This window comes from Mesoplodon densirostris, chromosome 18 (assembly GCF_025265405.1).
Source record: "Mesoplodon densirostris isolate mMesDen1 chromosome 18, mMesDen1 primary haplotype, whole genome shotgun sequence".
Classification (NCBI taxonomy): domain Eukaryota; kingdom Metazoa; phylum Chordata; class Mammalia; order Artiodactyla; family Ziphiidae; genus Mesoplodon; species Mesoplodon densirostris.
The window spans coordinates 2268274-2288466 of record NC_082678.1 but is presented as its reverse complement, the minus strand read 5'-3'; the positions used below and the strand labels follow the sequence as shown (position 1 = coordinate 2288466).

The 20193-nt window shown below is 39.3% G+C and overlaps 1 protein-coding gene across 4 annotated transcripts in view; it reads right to left on the bottom strand.

The window, feature by feature from the left end:
* SPOP (speckle type BTB/POZ protein) overlaps positions 1-20193 on the bottom strand; it is a 66024-nt gene that overhangs the window by 21159 nt on the left and 24672 nt on the right. The window contains exon 2 of one of the 4 annotated variants that reach the window (XM_060081855.1): positions 10150-10198. The exons of the other annotated variants lie outside the window; for them this stretch is intronic. The gene's annotated coding sequence lies outside the window, so the exon portion shown is untranslated. The remainder of the gene's footprint in view (positions 1-10149; positions 10199-20193) is intronic. 4 annotated transcript variants of the gene reach the window in all.

Here is a 20193-nt window from a genome sequence, read left to right as displayed (position 1 = left end):
AACATTTATCCCTTTCTTAGATATTTTCCTTTCTCTGTAGCATTAGAGATCTCTCTCCACTTACACTTCACTGGTATCTGATTTTCCAGGTTCTTCTTGCTTTCTCTGTTCCTCTGTTCCGTAGTATGGAGCTATAGGAACTCTCATACACCGCTGGTGAGACTGTAAATTATTAAGTATATTTGGGGTAGGAATTTGCCATATCTAGTAATGTTTAACCTACTTACACGTTAAGACTTAGTAATTCTACTTTTAACTATATATGTGCTAAAGTAGTGGTTCTCAAACTTTAGGTGCATCAGGATCACTTGCTAAACAGATTGCTGGGCCCTGCCCCCCAGAGTTTTTGATTCAGAGGTTTGGAATGGGCCCAAGAATTTCCATTTCTAACAAGTTCCCAGGTGACCCTGATATGCCCTGGAACGCTTTGAGAACCACTGCCCTAGAAAAACTGCACACGGGCACAAGAAGACATGGACAAGGTCGTTCAATGTGGCAGTTACAGACAAACAAACTAAGAATCCATTAGGAGGGAAACAGATAACTGAATTGGGTTATTTCCATACAATGAAAAACTACTTCAGGATTTAAAAGTAATGAACTACATATACAGCACCATGGAGATGAGTGAGATCTAACACGAGACCAATGAAAAAGAGCAAGTTTTGGAATGTCATGTGCAGTGCACTATTTATGCAAATTTAAGATTTATATATTATTTACAGATATATGCATACAGTAGAGGTGAAAAAAATCATTGACAAGCTATGTATCAGATTCATGATGGGAGAGCAAGGACGAAGAATGAAGCTGGGAAAAGAATGTAAGACATTTCAAGTTGAGCTCTCATGTTTTTTTAAAAATTAGGATGACCTGAGGCAAATATGACAAATGTCTTTTAGTTGGGGATGAGAGCTATTTTAGCACATACTCTACCCTTTGTACTGTTCTGCTTTATCTTTAAAATATATTTTATTGGGACTTCCCTGGTGGTCCACTGGCTAAGACCGCACCTTCTCATGCAGGGGGTGTGGGTTTAATCCCCGGTCAGGGAGCTAAGATACCAACCACATGCCTCTCGGCCAAAAAATCAAAACATAAAACAGAAACAATACTGTAACAAATTCAATGAAGACTTTAAAAATGGTCCACATCAAAAAAACAAAAAACTTAAATACAATAAAATATATTTTATTAATTGTGGGAATAGTGTAAGGATGTACTTACTCCATCATATCATACATACACTGTCTGGTTTACAATATACAAGGGAGAAATTTCTTTCCTCAACACCTGGTCTGTTTACAGCCATGGACAGACAATATGAATCTGTATCTGATAATGCTGCTCTCTTTGCTTGGCTACTAGGAAGCCCTGAGACAAATCTGACCCATCTCTTGAAACTGCAGGCTCCTATGCTCATTCTGCATGCTATACTCTATATAGGCTCATATGATCCCTCTACTATAGCTTTATTATTATTTTATTTTATTATTGTTTGGCTGCATTGGGACTCTGTTGCTGCGTGCGGGCTTTCTCTAGTTGTGGCGAGCGGGGGCTACTCTTCGTTGCTGCACGTGGGCTTCTCACTGTGGTGGCTTCTCTTGTTGCAGAGCACGGGCTCTAGGTGCGCGGGCTTCAGTAGTTGCGGCGTGCGGGCTTCAGTAGCTGTGGTTTGCGGGCTCTAGAGCGCAGGTTCAGCAGTTGTGGCACATGGGCTAAGTTGCTCTGAGGCATGTGGGATCTTCCCGGACCAAGGATCGAACCTGTGTCCCCTGCATTGGCAGGCAGATTCTTAACCACTGCACCACCAGGGAAGTCCGAATAGCTTTATTATTTTCTTAACATTGTTATTCACTTTGCTATAATTCCCTGAACTGATTTATTTTACTGTTTGATATGCTAAGTATTTCTGGAAACTGCCTCAAATCCTTCACAGAAAGAGGTATAAATGAATATCAAAAAAAAATCACTCGGGCTTCCCTGGTGGCGCAGTGGTTGAGAGTCCGCCTGCCGATGCAGGGGACTAGGGTTCGTGCCCCGATCCCGGAGGATCCCACATGCCGCGGAGCGGCTGGGCCCGCGAGCCATGGCCGCGGAGCCTGTGTGTCCGGAGCCTGTGCTCCGCAGCGGGAGAGGCCACAGCAGTGAGAGGCCCGCGTACAGCAAAAAAAAAAAAAAAAAAAAAAAATCACTCAACTCACATTCACTGGCCACTTAAGTAATAAGCATGGAGGAGGAGTAATAAGATATAGTTGCACCCCCACAGAGTAATACCATCAGTATTACCAGAGTCCCCATTGGTTTTAACACTATCCTACACGTGTTTATAGTTAAAACATCCCATGTCGGGGCTTCCCTGGTGGCGCAGTGGTTGAGAATCTGCCTGCTATTGCAGGGGACAAGGGTTCGAGCCCTGGTCTGGGAGGATCCCACATGCCATGGAGCAACTAGGCCCGTGAGCCACAACTACTGAGCCTGCGCGTCTGGAGCCTGTGCTCCGCAACAAGAGAGGCCGCGATAGTGAGAGGCCCGCACACCGCGATGAAGAGTGGCCCCCGCTTGCCACAACTGGAGAAAGCCCTCGCACAGAAAAGAAGACCCAACACAGCAAAAATAAATAAATTAATTAATAAAACCTGTATCCTAACCCAGGTTAAAAAAAAAAATCCCATGTAATCACACATGAAGTTAAGTCTTATATACATGATGTGTTATTTCACTTAAACTAAGCACTGCAATGGAATTTGGGCCTCCCCGGTTTGTGCAATTCAGCATTCATGATAATATCAAGAAAAGAGACCTGTGATCAAGGTAGACTTGCATCTGATGGAAGACACATTCTCACAGAACTGTCTATTTATCTAGTGGTGAGTAAATGCACCTTCGGCGGTTTTACAAATCCCAGTTACCATTACTGCCAGTAGGAGCCAGAATGAATGTTCAAAATTCCCAATTAAAACTATCTTTTGAGCAGGTTGGAATGAAGATGTGAATTTTACATGTTAGTTAAGAGCATAAAACTTGGCTCTGTAGGTGTGAGGTGCAGGCTCAGCTCTATATTGATAGATCATAAAATACTAATTTGAGTTTACTTTTGAAGTTTAAAAAAATACTTCAAATTTATCTAACAATTAACAAGTTAAGAATTCTCTAAGCCTAAGAAAAAGACAAGTTTAAAAACCAGTTTATTTTAATGGCTTAACTGTTTTTACGGAACCATGGTCCATTATCACAACCAGGAAAAAAATACAACCTTGGTCTTGGCCATTTTTACCTATCTTTTTTGCTTCTCATTTATTCTGTAGACAAGTCTTTGGTTTCTTTTAAAATATCACCAACCTTTCTTCCAATTTTTAAAAGTGTCGAGTCCAGCAGTCAGTAGAACTGGAGAATCGGCTTTAGACTCGGAGGAGGTCTAACCACACAACCTGCTGGGAGGGAAATCGACTAGGACAGCACAAATCTAATTAATTTCACTCACAGCAGGCACCATGGGCCAAGTGTTCATAAGCAAAGTAGCCTGGCTGCACGTGAACTCTTCAGCACTTCATGCCAACTGCCGCAGATGCCCAGCAGAAAAACAATTTTAGAAAAGAGGAGGTCTATTTGAGGGTCATGGTTTGAGAACCTTGATAGGAGACGACTAGCACAAAAATACACTGTTCTGGCTTCAAACGAGTTAAAACAACACTGCCCAAGTTCTCTAATGAGAAATTTATTTTCCCAGGCTTAGCAAACTTCCCAGTATGCTGACAACTCAGAGGCTGAACGTATCTGTTATATACCACCATTTATTTTCCTGTTCACTCTATTAAATCCTGACAATTTCATGTTGTTTAATATAATACACAAACATGCACAAGCTAGATGGCTGGGACATGGTTTCTTGCCAAAGGATGGTTTGTTAGGGACTTTTTAAAGCCTGTAACTATTTCTTCTCTTGGTTTAAAGCCTGGTACAGTTTCCAAGTAAGGAAAAATCCCAATGTTGTAACTATTTTAAACTTGAGAGACGTTTGCATTTTCCAAAACAGAAGATGCCAAAAAGACTTGACAATAAAAAACCAAAAAACAAAAAAACCCCCAAAAAACTATAGAAAGACTTGGGTATATTCATTTTTGAGAAACTTTTGGGACCTCAAAGGAATGTTTGTATTTCTTCTGTTACTGTGTCCTCAATCATATACAGCCCAGGAGGTAAAAACTTCTTTCTCATTACCCCAAGGACAGATTATTACAGGTCATACTGACTTCCTCTCTTGCAAGGTTTGAATGACTTCTGAATATTTGTTATGGGTAAACTTTTTGCAGATCAATCTACTCTAACAAAATACTAAATGCACTTTTTTCTTTTTCTTTTCTGCTTTTTTTAAATTTAGAGACACTTCTTAAAATGAAACCAAGGGCAATCAAGAGAGACTTCAATCAGCAAAGGAAAGACTAGGGTTTCTCATGTCTTATGTCAGGTTCATGTTTCCTAAAATTTACAAGTTAAAGATGACTGCTTTTTTAAAACTGAGATATAACTGACATGTAACATTGTATTTTTAAAAAATTCTTTAACAGAGGGAGTTAGAATTGAGTGAATCTAAAGATCAAGAAGAAAAAAGTCAATAGCCTAACAGAAAAATGCGCAAAGAACAGCCAATGGTTTACAAACATGTAAGTATCAATGGTTCTTAAATATGTGAAAACATAAATGCAAATTAAACCACACATTAATTCACCCAGTGAATTGGCAAAGATTAAAATGTTTGATAACACTTGCCCAGGATAAGGAGAACATTTCTGATTAGAGTATAAATTGTTATAAACTTCATGAAGGGAAATGCATATCAGAATGAATAAGAAATGCATATACCCTTTGACCCAACAATTCCATGTCTAGAAATTTATCCTACTAATATATTTAATATGACAAATATAAAAGGTTTTTCAGTGTGGCACTATTTGTAATCACAAAAACATGGAAATAACCTGAAAGTCCATCAATAGGGGATTGATTAAATAAATTATGATACAATGTAATAATAGTATCTATTTAAAAAAGGAATGGGGAAGCTCTTTCTACCTAAAGAGGCAGAAATATTTATGTATGTATGTATGTATGTATGTATGTATGTGTGTGTAAAATATCTCTGTCTGTAAAGCTACACAAGACTCTAGGGACACTGGTTACTTCCAAGGAAAGAAACTGGGTACTTGGGTGGGAAGGAGAATTTCCGCTGTTCCCATTTGTACTTATTGAATTTTGAACCATGTGAATATATTACCTTTTCAAATAATAAATAAAAATATTTTAAAAGGAATTAGCAGACTTCACAATTAATTCTTCTTGGTTATGAGATGGCTTGTAAGTCAGAGCCTTATGAGAAACAAGACAGGAATTCTTCAGTGACTTCCACTCCGATCCAAATAAAACCTGCCTTTTGTCATGGCCACCACAGCTTCAGTGCACCTCCCTGACCTCATCTAACACCCACCCTTCTCAATCTCCACGCTCTGGTCACTCAGGCCTTTAATTCTACTTGGTAAACACATCAGCCTCTTTCCTCAGCCTGGAAAGCTCTTTCTTCCCTCAGATCTTTTCACAGCTGGCTCCTTCTTGTCATTTAGGTGTCCTATCAAATGTAATATCCTCAGAGAGGTCATCCCTGACGACCAGATCTAAAGCAGTCCCCACTTCTAGCCTCTTTCATCACATGACCCTATTCAAATTTCTTTTTTAATACCACTATCTGAAATTACCTTGTTTTTATATTTTCACTTGTCTACGGTCTCTCCCACTGGAAGTTAAGCACAATGAGAGAACAGCAACCCCCTGTGCCTCAAGTGGTATCGTAACAGGAAGAGGCCCTCAATAAATAGTTGTTCAATGAAATTGCTGTTGACTAACTAGACTACTGTCTTTTGGGGTCATATTTTCCCTTAATGAACTCTAGTTAAAAGATTAAAGTTTGGGAGTTGCTGAATGAGTAACAGCTATAGGAATCCAAGCATACTCTTAAAACAAGAAAATATTTTTAAAAGAAAACTATCAGGCTTCCCTGGTGGCGCAGTGGTTGAGAGTCCGCCTGCCGATGCAGGGGACACAGGTTCGTGCCCCGGTCCGGGAAGATCCCACATGCCGTGGAGCAGCTGGGCCCGTGAGCCATGGCCGCTGAGCCTGCACGTCCGGAGCCTGTGCTCCTCAACGGGAGAGGCCACAACAGTGAGAGGCCCGCGTACCGCAAAAAAAAAAAAAGAAAACTATCAGTTGATCTCCTATTTTGAAGAACTAATTTAATACATTCCAAAACTACATTCTTCTTTGATTAAAAAAAAAATCCAAGAAAAGTTGGGAGAAAGAGAAGTGTGCAGGGCTAAATGGGAAGTTCTTGAACCCACAACCCATATATTACTATATAAGCACATCTTCCAGGATAAGTCGATCCTGAAAGAACCATTACAGCAGCCGTCAGAAACTGAGGACCTCTCAGTTATTTCAAGTTAAATCCTATACAGTAAAATTCCAATATACTGATAAAAATGAGGCAGATTCTTAGCATTTATTTAGATTTGATCTATAACTTTCATATCTGACATGGGGTTTGATTCCCTTAAAATTTACATGTAGAGGGCTTCCCTAGTGGCGCAGTGGTTGAGAGTCCACCTGCCGATGCAGGGGATGTGGGTTCGTGCCCCGGTCCAGGAGGATCCCACATGCCACGGAGCGGCTGGGCCTGGAGCCATGGCCGCTGAGCCTGCGCATCCGGAGCCTGTGCTCCGCAACGGGAGAGGCCACAACAGTGAGAGGCCCGTGTACCGCAAAAAAATAAAAAATAAATAAAAAATAAAAATAAATAAAAATGTACATGTAGAGAAACAATAATTAACATTAAATATATACACATGTACACATGTGTACAGATATAAAGAGAGACAGGGAGACATACCTTTAAGACATGTATAGACACATTAAGTTTTTTCTATACCAGGCTAAGATGCAGAACATATTTTCTACCATAGCCAAATATTTAACTAAGAGTTCAACTGTTCTTGCAACTGTTGTGTATAAGGAAAACTTAGAAGAAAGTATTGTATATAAGGAAAATTCAGAAACAAGTATAGTATTACACATGCATGTCAGTACCTTTAAGCTTTTCCCAGTTTACAGATCTCTTAGGCAAGCATAGACTCTGAAGTGACTGTGAGGATTAGACATGCTTTTGTACATAAAAAGGCTATTTTTCCTTCTTCTCCTCAATCTAAGTGTTACAAGATAAGAGTTTTATAGAAATACCCCGGCTAGTAAAGTTCATCCAAAGTCAAAATGAAGAGGAACAAGAAGATACATGAAAGAATTTCAAGTCGTGGAAAGCAGAGGGATAAACAACAGACTGCTCCCACTGACTCCCAAACCTCATCGTGTGCTGCTGGCTGTTCACAGCCTTACTGCCCTTCTCTATAGGTTATAAATAACTACAAAGTGTCCTTGTCCCCAAGGAGACCTCAGCAACCAGCTCAGAGGTTGGAATAATATGGAATAATTCTCAATATGGATGCAACTTTTCCAGTTAGAAAAAACAAAAAATCAAAGAGCAGAAACATTTATTGCCAATTTAAGTTCAGGGCTAGGGAATCATTCCCTCCCCCTGAAAACTATCCATTACGTGAGAGTGATTGACATGGACATATTAGCATGATTCCCTAAACTACGTCCAGGGACAGCAGGTTCTGCTCCAGATGCAGAGCTCTGTCCTGCAAAGAGGTAGGTGCCATTCAGCAGACTTGCAGGACTGCATCTCCTTAGACCTTAAAAAGACTTATTGAGTTTTTGTTTTGCTTTTTAATTTAGGCACAAATGACTACATCTACATGACAACAGAGAAGGAAAAAATCCCTGTCTCCACTTGGGTGGAGGGTCCTGCAGCGTAAACCATGATGGCTGCAACGGGCACAGGTTTCACAAGGCCTGGGTTCTCTCCATCAGGTGATGTGCTGCTGTTGTTAATTACTAAACCTCTGCTAGGGAAACAAAAAAACCCTCCTCCAACTGCTTTAAAAAAAAAAAAAAAAAGGCAGATAGGGTTCATAGGATTAAGCTTCTCCACACATCACCTTCAAAATCCATCATTTGGGAGATGTCTGAAATGGAATGACACGAATCCAAATCAGCAAACAAACCTGACTATAAAGGGGCTATTTCACTTCAAAGTGGATCTCAGTTCCAAAGGAAAACACCTTTAGAAATGAAATTAGATAGGCAGAGGCAATCAGCAACTTCTCTCTTTTCACAAATTATAATAATGTGTTGATTCCACTGAATGGCTTGGGCAAAAATCTCTAGGGCCACAAAGAGCAAACTTAGGAAAGATGAAGATTTTAACACATCCCACATGTTATCAAAGACGTCTCCTCTAGGTTGAGAAAATTTATTCTAAAACAAGAGCTGGAACAGAATTTTAAAAAAGAAGAAGGAAGAGGAAGAAGAGGGGAAAAACCTTATGGCTAAGAAGACTCCATTTATTATATAATTCTATTCCCAAAGCTGTTTTTGAGATTTTTCACCTTCTCTCTCCCCTCAACTACAATTATGAAGAACCTTATAAAATCAAACAGTAAACAGATGAATGCCTTGGCCTTAATACAATTTAAGCATGTCTAATTTGCAAGGAATTCAAAAACACAAGAGTCACTTCATGAAACAAATAGGCAGAGTTTGCATAACCCCACAGGATCCTCTGGCCTTTATAGAAGCCAAATTCAACAAGCAGTTCTCTTTGGCCATCGATGTTTCAGTCAAGCCATTTAAAAATATTTCTTGCTAACACAGTCTGGCTACAGAAAGGGCTCAAGGAATGCATACCAAGAATAAATTCTAAACTGGTCTTAGGGTATATAATTTGGAATAAGTTCATTAACTTAGAAGCTGAAAAGACCCACCTGCTCCAGAGGATTTGCTCTACTACAAGGGCAACCGATCCTCTTCAGCATTTACTACTACATACTATCTAGCAGTACAGAATTCAGTGTTCTCTGGAGACTCTTACCTTTATGACCGACACTTAGACCTCCCCCTACCTATGAAAGACAGATTGATGTGTATGTATGCTTTACTCTTCTCCTTTAAGTATGGTCTTAAGAAATCTGATGATTGTTTACATGGACCCATGTGCCTTACCTAGAAACAACCTGCAAAAAATAAATTCTCCCTTCTTCCAAAGTTATTAAAAAATAAGCCAATTTCTATGTTAATGTTAAGGTCCTAACTAAACTAAATGGGACAAAGGATGAGCAGGAAGTTCTCAGTTTCAAGTGTTCATTCCAAAATTCATGACGCAAGGAAAAAGTAAAACCACACAGGCAGACAAAACAGGGGAAAGTTAGACAGAATGTCCGTCTTAACACAATTTCCTGGCTCCCAATGATTTTTGTCAGAATTTAAAAGATTAAAATGCAATAACACCTATTTTACCAAATAAAACTGTGTAAAAACATACATAAGCATTTGAGGCAAGAATCTCATGCCACAAAGCAAAACTTTTAAGATGCTAGCCAGAATGGTAGAAACAGTTGTCTAAGTTACCCACAGAGAGATGAGCTCTAAGGTTCATACACAAAGGCAACCTGCTCAGAATCAAACTCCTTTTATATGTAGAGTAAAAGGGAGCCCGTGAATTGCTTTAAGGTATCTCCTTTTATAAGCTGGAATTCAAATTTCCCTGAAGATCTTTTCTCAGGAGAAAAATAATCTTACTCTAAAAGTCTCCATATCATGTATTATCAAAAAATTTAAATCCAAACATCTTTTCTCCTCTCCATCATTAGTGTAAAGCCTTATCCTGTATGTACTAGTCACCAGAGAAGATCTGAATAAATAATTCTTGTTTACTCCAGGAAAGAATATTTAGAATAAAGCCTCTTTTGAAACTATTTATGAAAAATGTTTAACACTGATTGTAATGCTCATTATTTAAAAAAAAAAGTACATGCTCACCTTATATGACTTCCAACTATACATACTATCTGCACTGCAATGAAACAGTAGATTGCACTACAAGATGTGCATTTTTTAAAGTCATGATAAATATTTCTATGCATTTCATTCCACTTCTGTCCTCATGATCTTAAACTATGTTTAAAATAAAACTACGTAAAAACTCACCAAGTCAGTAGGAAGACTCTAATTTGTCTTGTCTAACAGGAAATCTTTGCTGGAAATAGAGATGATGAATCAGACTTAACAAGATTCTGAATCTCATGCAAGTCTTTACTTACTTAGGCTATTCTGAAAAGGGAAAATCTTACAAAAGCAGGTGATACATTAGCTAGGATTTACTAGTCAAAATTACCATTCTTATATCTCATCACTAGTTCTGAGAGCTCTATTTTCTAGTCATCTCTCAAAAAGATTATACTTAGAAATTAAAGTCAGAAATATTCAAGCTAATTCCTCTAATGAACTGGCCTATGAGTACAGCAAAAATGAAATTAGTGGCTTGCCCTGTGTCAACATTTACAAGATTTACAAGAGGGGAGTGACCACTTTTGCCAGCGACTTCACAAAATGCTAAAAGAATTACTATCAAGTTTCTATGTAAAAAACCCTTTATAAAAAGTGCTCTGGGTTGACCAGATGGCTTCACAGGCGAATTGTATCAAATGTTTAGAGAAGAGTTAACACCTATCCTTCTCAACCTCTTCCAAAATATAGCAGAGGGGGAACACTCCCAAACTCATTCTACAAAGCCACCATCACATCACCCTGATACCAAAAACAGACAAAGGTGTCACACACAAAAAGAAAACTACGGGCCAATATCACTGATGAACACAGATGCAAAAATCCTCAACAAAATACTAGCAAACAGAATCCAACAACACATTAAAAGGATCATACACCATGATCAAGTGGGGTTTATCCCAGGAATGCAAGGATTCTTCAGTATATGCAAATCAATCAATGTGATACACCATATTAACAAATTGAAGGATAAAAACCATATGATCATCTCAACAGATGGAGAAAAAGCTTTCGACAAAATTCAACACCCATTTATGATAAAAACTCTCCAGAAAGTAGGCATAGAGGGAAACTACCTCAACATAATAAAAGTCCTATATGACAAACCCACAGCCAACATCATTCTCAATGGTGAAAAACTGAAACCATTTCCTCTAGGATCAGGAACAAGACAAGGTTACCCACTCTCACCACTATTATTCAACATAGTTTTGGAAGTTTTAGCCACAGCAATCAGAGAAGAAAAGGAAATAAAAGGATCCAAATCAGAAAAGAGGAACTAGAACTGTCACTGTTTGCAGATGACATGATACTATACAGAGAATCCTAAAGATGCTACCAGAAGACTAGAAAACTACTAGAGCTAATCAATGAATTTGGTAAAGTAGCAGGATACAAAATTAATGCACAGAAATCTCTTGCATTCCTATACATTAACGACCAAAAATCTGAAAGAGAAATTAAGGAAACACTCCCATTTAGCACTGCAACAAAAAGAAGAAATTACCTAGGAATAAACCTACCTAGGGAGACAAAAGACCTGTATGCAGAAAACTAGACGCTAAAGAAAGAAATTAAAGATGACGCAAACAGATGGAGAGATATTCCATGTTCTTGGATTGGAAGAATCAACATTGTGAAAATGACTATACTACTACCCAAAGCAACCTACAGATTCAATTCAATCCCTATCAAACTACCAATGGCATTTTTCACAGAACTAGAACAAAAAATTTCACAATTTGTATGGAAACACAAAAGACCCCGAATAGCCAAAGCAATCCTGAGAAAGAAAAACGGAGCTGGAGGAATCAGGCTCCCGAACTTCAGACTATACTACAAAGCCACTATACTACAAAGTAATCAAGACAGTATGGTACTGGCACAAAAACAGAAATACAGATCAGTGGAACAGGATAGAAAGCCCAGAGATAAACCCACACACATATGGTCATCTTGTCTTTGATAAAGGAGGCAAGAATGTACAATGGAGAAAAGACAGCCTCTTTAATAAGTGGTGCTGGGAAAACTGGACAGCTACATGTAAAAGAATGAAATTAGAACACTTCCTAACACCATACACAAGAATAAACTCAAAATGGATTAGAGACCTAAATGTAAGGCCAGACACTATAAAACTCTTAGAGGAAAACATAGGCAGAACACTCTATGACATAAATCACAGCAAGATCCTTTTTGACCCACCTCCTAGAGAAATGGAAATAAAAACAAAAATAAACAAAAAGGACCTAATGAAACTTAAAAGCTTTTGCACAGCAAAGGAAACCATAAACAAGACGAAAAGAAAGGGGCTTCCCTGGTGGCGCAGTGGTTGAGAGTCCGCCTGCTGATGCAGGGGGCACGGGTTCGTGCCCCGGTCCAGGAAGATCCCACATGCCGCGGAGCAGCTGGGCCCGTGAGCCATGGCCGCTGAGCCTGTGTGTCCGGAGCCTGTGCTCCGCAACGGGAGAGGCCACAACAGTGACAGGCCTGCGTACCGCAAAAAAAAAAAAAAAAAAAAAAAAAAAAGAAAAGACAACCCTCAGAATGGGAGAAAATATTTGCAAACGAAGCAAATGACAAAGGATTACTCTCCAAAATATACACGCAGCTCATGCAGCTTAATATCAAAAAAAAAAAGCCCAATCCAAAAATGGGCAGAAGACCTAAACAGACATTTCTCCAAAGAAGATATACAGACTGCCAATAAACACATGAAAGGATGCTCAACATCACTAATTATTAGAGAAATGCAAATGAAAACTACAATGAGGTATCACCTCACACCGGTCAGAATGGCCATCATCAAAAAATCTGCAAACAATAAATGCTGGAGAGGGTGTGGAGAAAAGGGAACACTCTTGCACTGCTGGTGGGAATGTAAATTGATACAGCCACTATGGAGAACAGTATGGAGGTTCCTTAAAAAACTAAAAATAGAATTACCATATGACCCAGAAATCCCACTCCTGGGCATATACCCTGAGAAAACCATAATTCAGAAAGAGACATGTACCACAATGTTCACTGCAGCATTATTTACAATAGCCAGGACATGGAAGCAACCTAAGTGTCCATCAACAGATGAGTGGATAAAGGAGATGCGGCACATATATACAATGGAATATTACTCAGCCATAAAAAGAAATGAAATTAAGTTATTTGTACTGAGGTGGATGGACCTAGAGTCTGTCATACAGAGTGAAGTCAGAAAGAGAAGAACAAATACCATATGCTAAGACATATATACGGAATCTTAAAAAAAATGGTTCTGAAGAACCTAGGGGCAGGACAGGAATCAAGACACGGATGTACAGAATGGACTTGAGGACACGGGGAGGGGGAAAGGTAAGCTGGGATGAAGTGGGAGAGTAGCACTGACGTATATACACTACCAAATGTAAAATAGATATCTAGTGGGAAGCAGCCGCATAGCACAGGAAGATCAGCTTGGTGCTTTGTGACCACCTAGAGGGGTGGGATAGGGAGGGTGGGAGGGAAGCTCAAGAGGGAGGGGATATGGGGATATATGTATATGTATAGCGGATTCACTTTGTTATAAAGCAGAAACTAACACACCATTGTAAAATAATTATACCCCAATAAAGATGTTAAAGAAAAAGAAAGTGCTCTGGGTCAATTACACTGAAGCGAGATACATTTAAACAAAGCCATGTATCCTATGGTTTTAATAAACAGCTGCCACACTGAAGTGGCTGTTGAAGACTGGTGAGGTATCTTAGCTAAACACCACCACCATCCCCCTAAATAATCTACCATAGCCTACAAAGTCACTCAAAACAGAAACAGGGGTAAGAGTGGTTGCAAGGGTTCTAGGAGTATAACCTAGGCAGGAAATTCTGGCGCTATCTTCCTTTTTGTGGGAAAATGAAGGACTGCATACACCGTGGGTGATTTTTAAAAAACAGCATCTTGGGACCTTCCTGGCGGCTAGTGGTTAAGACACCACGCTCCCAGTGCTGGGGGCACGGGTTCGATCCCTGGTCGGGGAACTAAGATCCCACATGCCACAAGGCGCAGCCAAGGAAATAAAAGAATTAACAATGCACTGTTAATAAACCAATGAAAAAATTTACTATCTCCTCTTTGCTGCTTTCATTTAAAAAACAAAAACAAAAACAGAATCTTTTCCTGGAAATGTAAAGCTGTCTTTCACTGGCACAAATAAGCTCCTCTTACCTTGGTCAACCAAGTCTAGTTACTGTCAGTGATGGAATGAGCCCTCACCAAAAACTGTACTGAACTATTGACTCTAAAACAGGACAAGTCACGATCAGAAGATTTAGAGGAGCAAGAGTCAGGCCGAGTTCATTTAACAGATATTTACTGCACACCAACTGTGTTTAAGGTTTTGGTTTCTCAGTTAATTTGCTAGAATGAACACTTTTAGGCCTAGTGGATTGGCAAAACTTAGAGTCTGACAATACTGATAAGGACTGGGAGGAACAGGAACACTTTCACACTGTTGGTAGGAAGACATATTAGTACAACCATGTTGAAAAACAGTTTTTTCTTATCTAATAAAACTAAAGATCGGGACTTCCCTGGTGGTACAGTGATTAAGTATCCACCTGCCAATGCAGGGACAGGCGTTCGATCCCTGGTCCAGGAAGATCCCACATGCTGCGGAGCAACTAAGCCCGTGTGCCACAACTACTGAGCCTGCGTGCCACAACTACTGAAGCCCACACGCCCTAGGGCCTGTGCCACGCAACAAGAGAAGCCACCACAATGAGAAGCCCGCTCGCCACAACTAGAGAAAGCCTGTGCGCACGAATGAAGACCCAATGCAGCCAAAAATAAATAAATAAAAAAGTTTTAAATGTTAAAAAAAATTAAAGATCCATTGTTTAGTTTGTTAAAAACTAAACAATTCTACCCCCAAATATGGCCCAGAGAAAGTCCTGCACATGTCCATCAGCGCACATAAATAAGAACATGCACAGCAGCGGTGTTCCTAACAGCCAAAACATCAACAGTAGAATGGATACACAAATTGGGGTATATTCATGACAGGGTTCTACATGGCAATGAAATTACAGTTCTACGTAACAAAATGGATGAACTTTACAAACATATAGTTAGGTTCTGAAAGAAGACATAAAAGAACACATATAGTATTATTCCATTTAATGTATATAAAGTCCAAAAACAGACAAAACTAAGTTATATTGGTTTGCGATGAATCCTAGGTGGTAAAAGCACAAAGGAAAGGAAACTACTATCACAAATGTCAGATTAGTGACACCTGGGTATGGGTTATGATCTAGAAGTAACACACAACACAGCAAGCTTCTTCTGGTTGCTGGCAATGGTATATTTCCAGGTCTAATTGGTGGTTATATAAGTACTTGCTTTTTATAATTAAACTTTAAACTATACAGTTATGTTTTGTGTATTTTTCTATGGGTTATATTTCAAAATAAAAATGCATTAAAATAAAATCATAATTTAAAATGCATTAAAATATGCAATAAAATTACCCAATAGAGTATATGTGTGTGTATGTATGTGTATGTATATATCTCCTCCAATGTCTAAGGGCGAATATAGTGTATTGCACAGAATATACCCTTGATTTTTTTTTTCAAGACAGTTCAGGATGAGAACTCAGTAATAAAAGCAGGGCGACCCAGGAGTGAATTTCTATAGACGGGCTTTCCTATTACACTTTCTTTCTTTGAATTTAAATGCAATACCTAAGATCTGTATTCCTGGGAAATTTTCGGTACTGACACAAATGTTTAATTCTATGTATGACTACTCACCAGGAGCCATTAGTTAATATCCAAATTATTATAAGAAACAAACGAAAGCTTTTGAAAAAGCAAAGCCAGGACACAAGTATTTTTTGGTGTTACCTTCTTAGTTTAATCATGTCCTCTGATGGAACCTCCAATGATTTCCATCTCATCTCTGAGTAAAAGCCCAAGTCCTTACAGTAACTGAAAAGGCCCTGCACAAACTGGACCTCATTACCTCTCTGGCCTCATCTCCAATTATGTTCTCTGGAGTTCACTGTGTTCCAGCCACACTGGCCTTCTCTGCTGCTGTTCCTCAGACAGAATAGGCTCATTCCTGCCTTAGGGCTTTGCATTTGCCCTTTTTTCTACCTGGATAACTCTTCCCCTAGATATTCTCCTGGCACACTCCCTCCCCATTGTTGGGGCTTTCCCTAATAACCACCATCTCTGTGAGGCCTTCCCTGACACCCTTAAGCATGTCATCCCCTCCCCGCCCCAGCCATAATCCTATTTCTCCTTCATTGCTTCATTTTTTTCTATAGCACACAGTCATTTACCACACTTTACCTGAGATGTAAGAAGGCAGACTCTTGTCTGTTTTGTTGCTGTACCCAGACAGTGTCTGGCAAGTGGAAGATCAGAAACAAATACTTATTTAATAAATGACTTTATTAATCTCCTCTTCTTTTGGATTTCTATACTTGAAAGATTAGACAATAACTTTTGAAATACAATACATTTGAAAAAAAGAAAGCTTCCCTTCTCTGTAAGTCAAATTTATTAACAAAGTTTGTTTTACTACAAGTTTCAGATTTATGCTCTTATTAGTACTGACTCACAGGTAAGACTTATAAAAAGTTGATACAAACTAAACTGTATTTTCCCCTAAAACAAATGTGCAGTGCATTTTTTAATGACGGCAATGCTGGGAAAGCCCAGAGAGACAAAAGACAAGAGCTCTCCTGTACTGCTGGTGCGGGTGTGCGCTGCCATAACCACTAAGGGAATTACTCAACAAGATGTAACAACGAAGACTGAGTGATTGCTTCCGTTAGTTATACTTTTCATTAAAGTTTTTTTTTAATGAGCATATTTTCTTTAAAGTCAGGAAAAAAGGTGTGTTAAATAAAGAATTATGCAAACAAAATATAATTTCAAGAAGAAGGTTCTTTTTTTTTTTTTTTTTTTTTGCTGTACGCGGGCCTCTCACTGCTGTGGCCTCTCCCGTCGCGGAGCACAGGCTCCGGACACACAGGCCCCGCGGCCATGGCTCGCGGGCCCAGCCGCTCCGCGGCACGTGGGATCCTCCGGGATCGGGGCACGAACCCGCGTCCCCTGCATCGGCAGGCGGACTCCCAACCACTGCGCCACCAGGGAGGCCCAAGAAGGTTCTTTATATTATATTCTGATGCCCACAAAAACAGTAAAGTCTTCTGTTATGTATCCAGATGAAATATCCCAAGACGGTGACTACAGTTAAAAGAAAAAATTATTTTTGACTTAGGAACTGAAACTTTTTATAGCAGTTTCCAGAGTGGAAGGGAAAACAAAACTCCATGGTGTTAGTATTCCACATAAGAACATACTTTTATGCTAAAGAAAGATTTAAAATAGGAACATTTCTCTGCAGCATAAAACATGGGATTGACAGGATAAAGAGCAGGTAAAGGACTCCATTCAAACTTAGTGATTACAACATAAGGAAGAAAATTCACTGAACAATGCACTGCCTACTGAGTGATCACACATACTTCTGAGTATACAGAGAGAGCTTATACTTTTGGTGGAATGCTTCACCTAAAATAAAGGCAGAATAAGCCTAGATCCGAAGGTTACTTTCCAACCACAGTAACTTGTGACATGAACCATATCCTAGGACATAAACAAATCTGAAAGAAAATACACAGGCACCTGATATTCTACACTTATATTTATTACTGAGATTTCCATTTTAAGGTCTTATCAATTACTTTAAAAAATACTTAGCACACAAATTCTTAAAGATAGTTGATATATTCAAGAAAGGAAGTCCTACTCAAACACTTCAGCTGGCGGAGTGTATTATTAGAGAAGAGTAACGGCTTTCATTTGTAACACTTTAACATTCCAAGTGCTCAAAGCTCTGAAAAGGATCCACCTTTAAAGTGGGAAAAAACAAAACAAAACCCTGGAACATAAAAATTAAAAATACACCCTGGGACTTCCCTGGTGGCTCAGTGGTTAAGAATCCGCCTGCCTGTGCAGGGAACATGGGTTCGATACCTGATCCAGGAAGATCCCACATGCTGTGGAGCAACTAAGCCCGTGTGCCACAACTACTGAGCCCGTGCTCTAGAGCCCGTGAGCCACAACTACTGAGCCTGCGTGCCACAACTACTGAAGCCCGTCCTCCGCAACAAGAAAAGCCACCGCGATGAGAAGCCCGCGCACCGCAACGAGTAGCCCCCGCTCTCCGCAACTAGAGAAAGCCTGCGCACAGCAACGAAGACCCAACACAGCCAAAAAAAAAAAAAAAAAGAAAAGAAAACCATTGGTCATTGAAACATATGGTCCCTGAACAAAATTTATCTGTAATAATTCTAATCTAAGGTAAAGGCTTACATTTTTAAAATGTCTAATTTGGCTAAGAATGCTCCAAGAAACTCTTTCGTAAATATCAGCTACATTTGGTTCATGATGAATTTGTAAGACAAGAATTGAATGAACTAGGTTGGCGATCAACCAACTAAATACCAGTCCTACATTTAACGAGTGGGAAGTATTCTAGGAGTTAAAAAGTAATGAAAGAAAACATATAACGGAGAAAGGGAAAACGTGAGTAGTTACTGATGTTTATGAAAATCAGCTATTGGATATGAGACAATAAAAATATAAAATGTTAAATGCAAAGGTTGCCAAATTTATCAGAGTCCATAAAGAATCCACAGGAAAAGAACATTTCAGAGCCCCTGGCCTTAGTAAAAGAAAACTGGCATTTCAAGTTAGAGAAGGTTTTCTTCATCCCTTCCTCTCCTTCAAATGATGATTGTGAATACCAAAGTGGTAAACCAAATGGGAGAATTCAAATAAGATATTTAGGACAAAAATCAAACCACCCAAGCAATAACAAGGAAGGAGGAGGAGGAGGAAAAAACGACATGAGGTGGTTGTTCACTGAAGTTCTGTCTGTAATGGCAAAAAAAAAATGGACACAATTTAAATATCCTTCAAAGGGGTTTGGGAAAACTGTGAAATATTCATACAGAGAAATTAAAAAATGAAACAGCTGAAATGAGGGACCTAGATCTACATGTATCCAGATGGATAGATCTTGAAAACAAGAATAAATGAAAAAAATGACTGCAATAGAATTTATTTATACATTCACACACACACTGTGCACAAGATGCACACTAAATTTATGGTCATAGATTGTCTCTGGGGAGTGAGGTAGGAAAAAGAACTGAGAAAGTAAATGAAGAGGACTTCAGCTGAAGGTTTCACAATCTCTCTACTTTTTGTTCGGCTTTCTTTTTCTTTTTTTAAAAAAATATTTATTTATTTATTTGGCCGCGTCAGGTCTTAGTTGCAGCATGCGGGATCTTCATTGTGGTGCGGGATCTTTCGCTGTGGCACACGGGCTTCTCTCTAGTTGCAGCGCACAGGCTCCAGAGTGTACGCACGGGCATGTGGGATCTTAGTTCCCCGACTAGGGATCGAACCCCTGGTCCCCTGCACTGGAAAGCGGATTCTCAACCACTGGACCAGCAGGGAAGTCCCCCAAAACAATGAATTTAGAGGGAAAAGTAGATTAGAAAAGCTTTAAAAAGTTGACATCATAGTAGTCTGAATCAAACCAAAAGAGCCAATGAATTCAGTCCAGATCTTCTCAATAATAAAAAATTTAGCTCTTGGTGAAATATTTTCCCCGGTTGATGGGAACACAGCACCGGGGTTACTTAAGCAGAGGGAGTAAAGAGACTGACGTTCTATACTTCAGTAAGAAGCACATTTTAAATAAGAATAACACCCATCTTAACCCGGTACATCCTCAGAGACTGTCAGTCCTCACAAGGAGCCATGTTTCCAGAGAGCACCTTTTCCTTCCTCTCCATCATCTACCTCTAACCTGAACACTTTCCCTGATTTTACTCCCTCTCCTCCAAGACCAACCCCTCCTTCAATCACCTCAAAGTATAGTACTTAGACTCAAAGACAGATTTTTAAAAAGAAAACTTGAGACTTTTGGAAATGATTTAAATGCTTTTTCTCCTCTTTCAAATCTGTTTTTCCTCCCTCTTGCTTCACTTTTTCCATTCCCCAACCTGTTTTTTTCCTTCTTTTCTCTGGCTGACCAACAGTTGCTTTCAACTGCTAGCAAGCATCTGGCATGTTTATACTTTTCCCTTCTTAAGGAAAAGATACTCCAAGTAAACCAAAC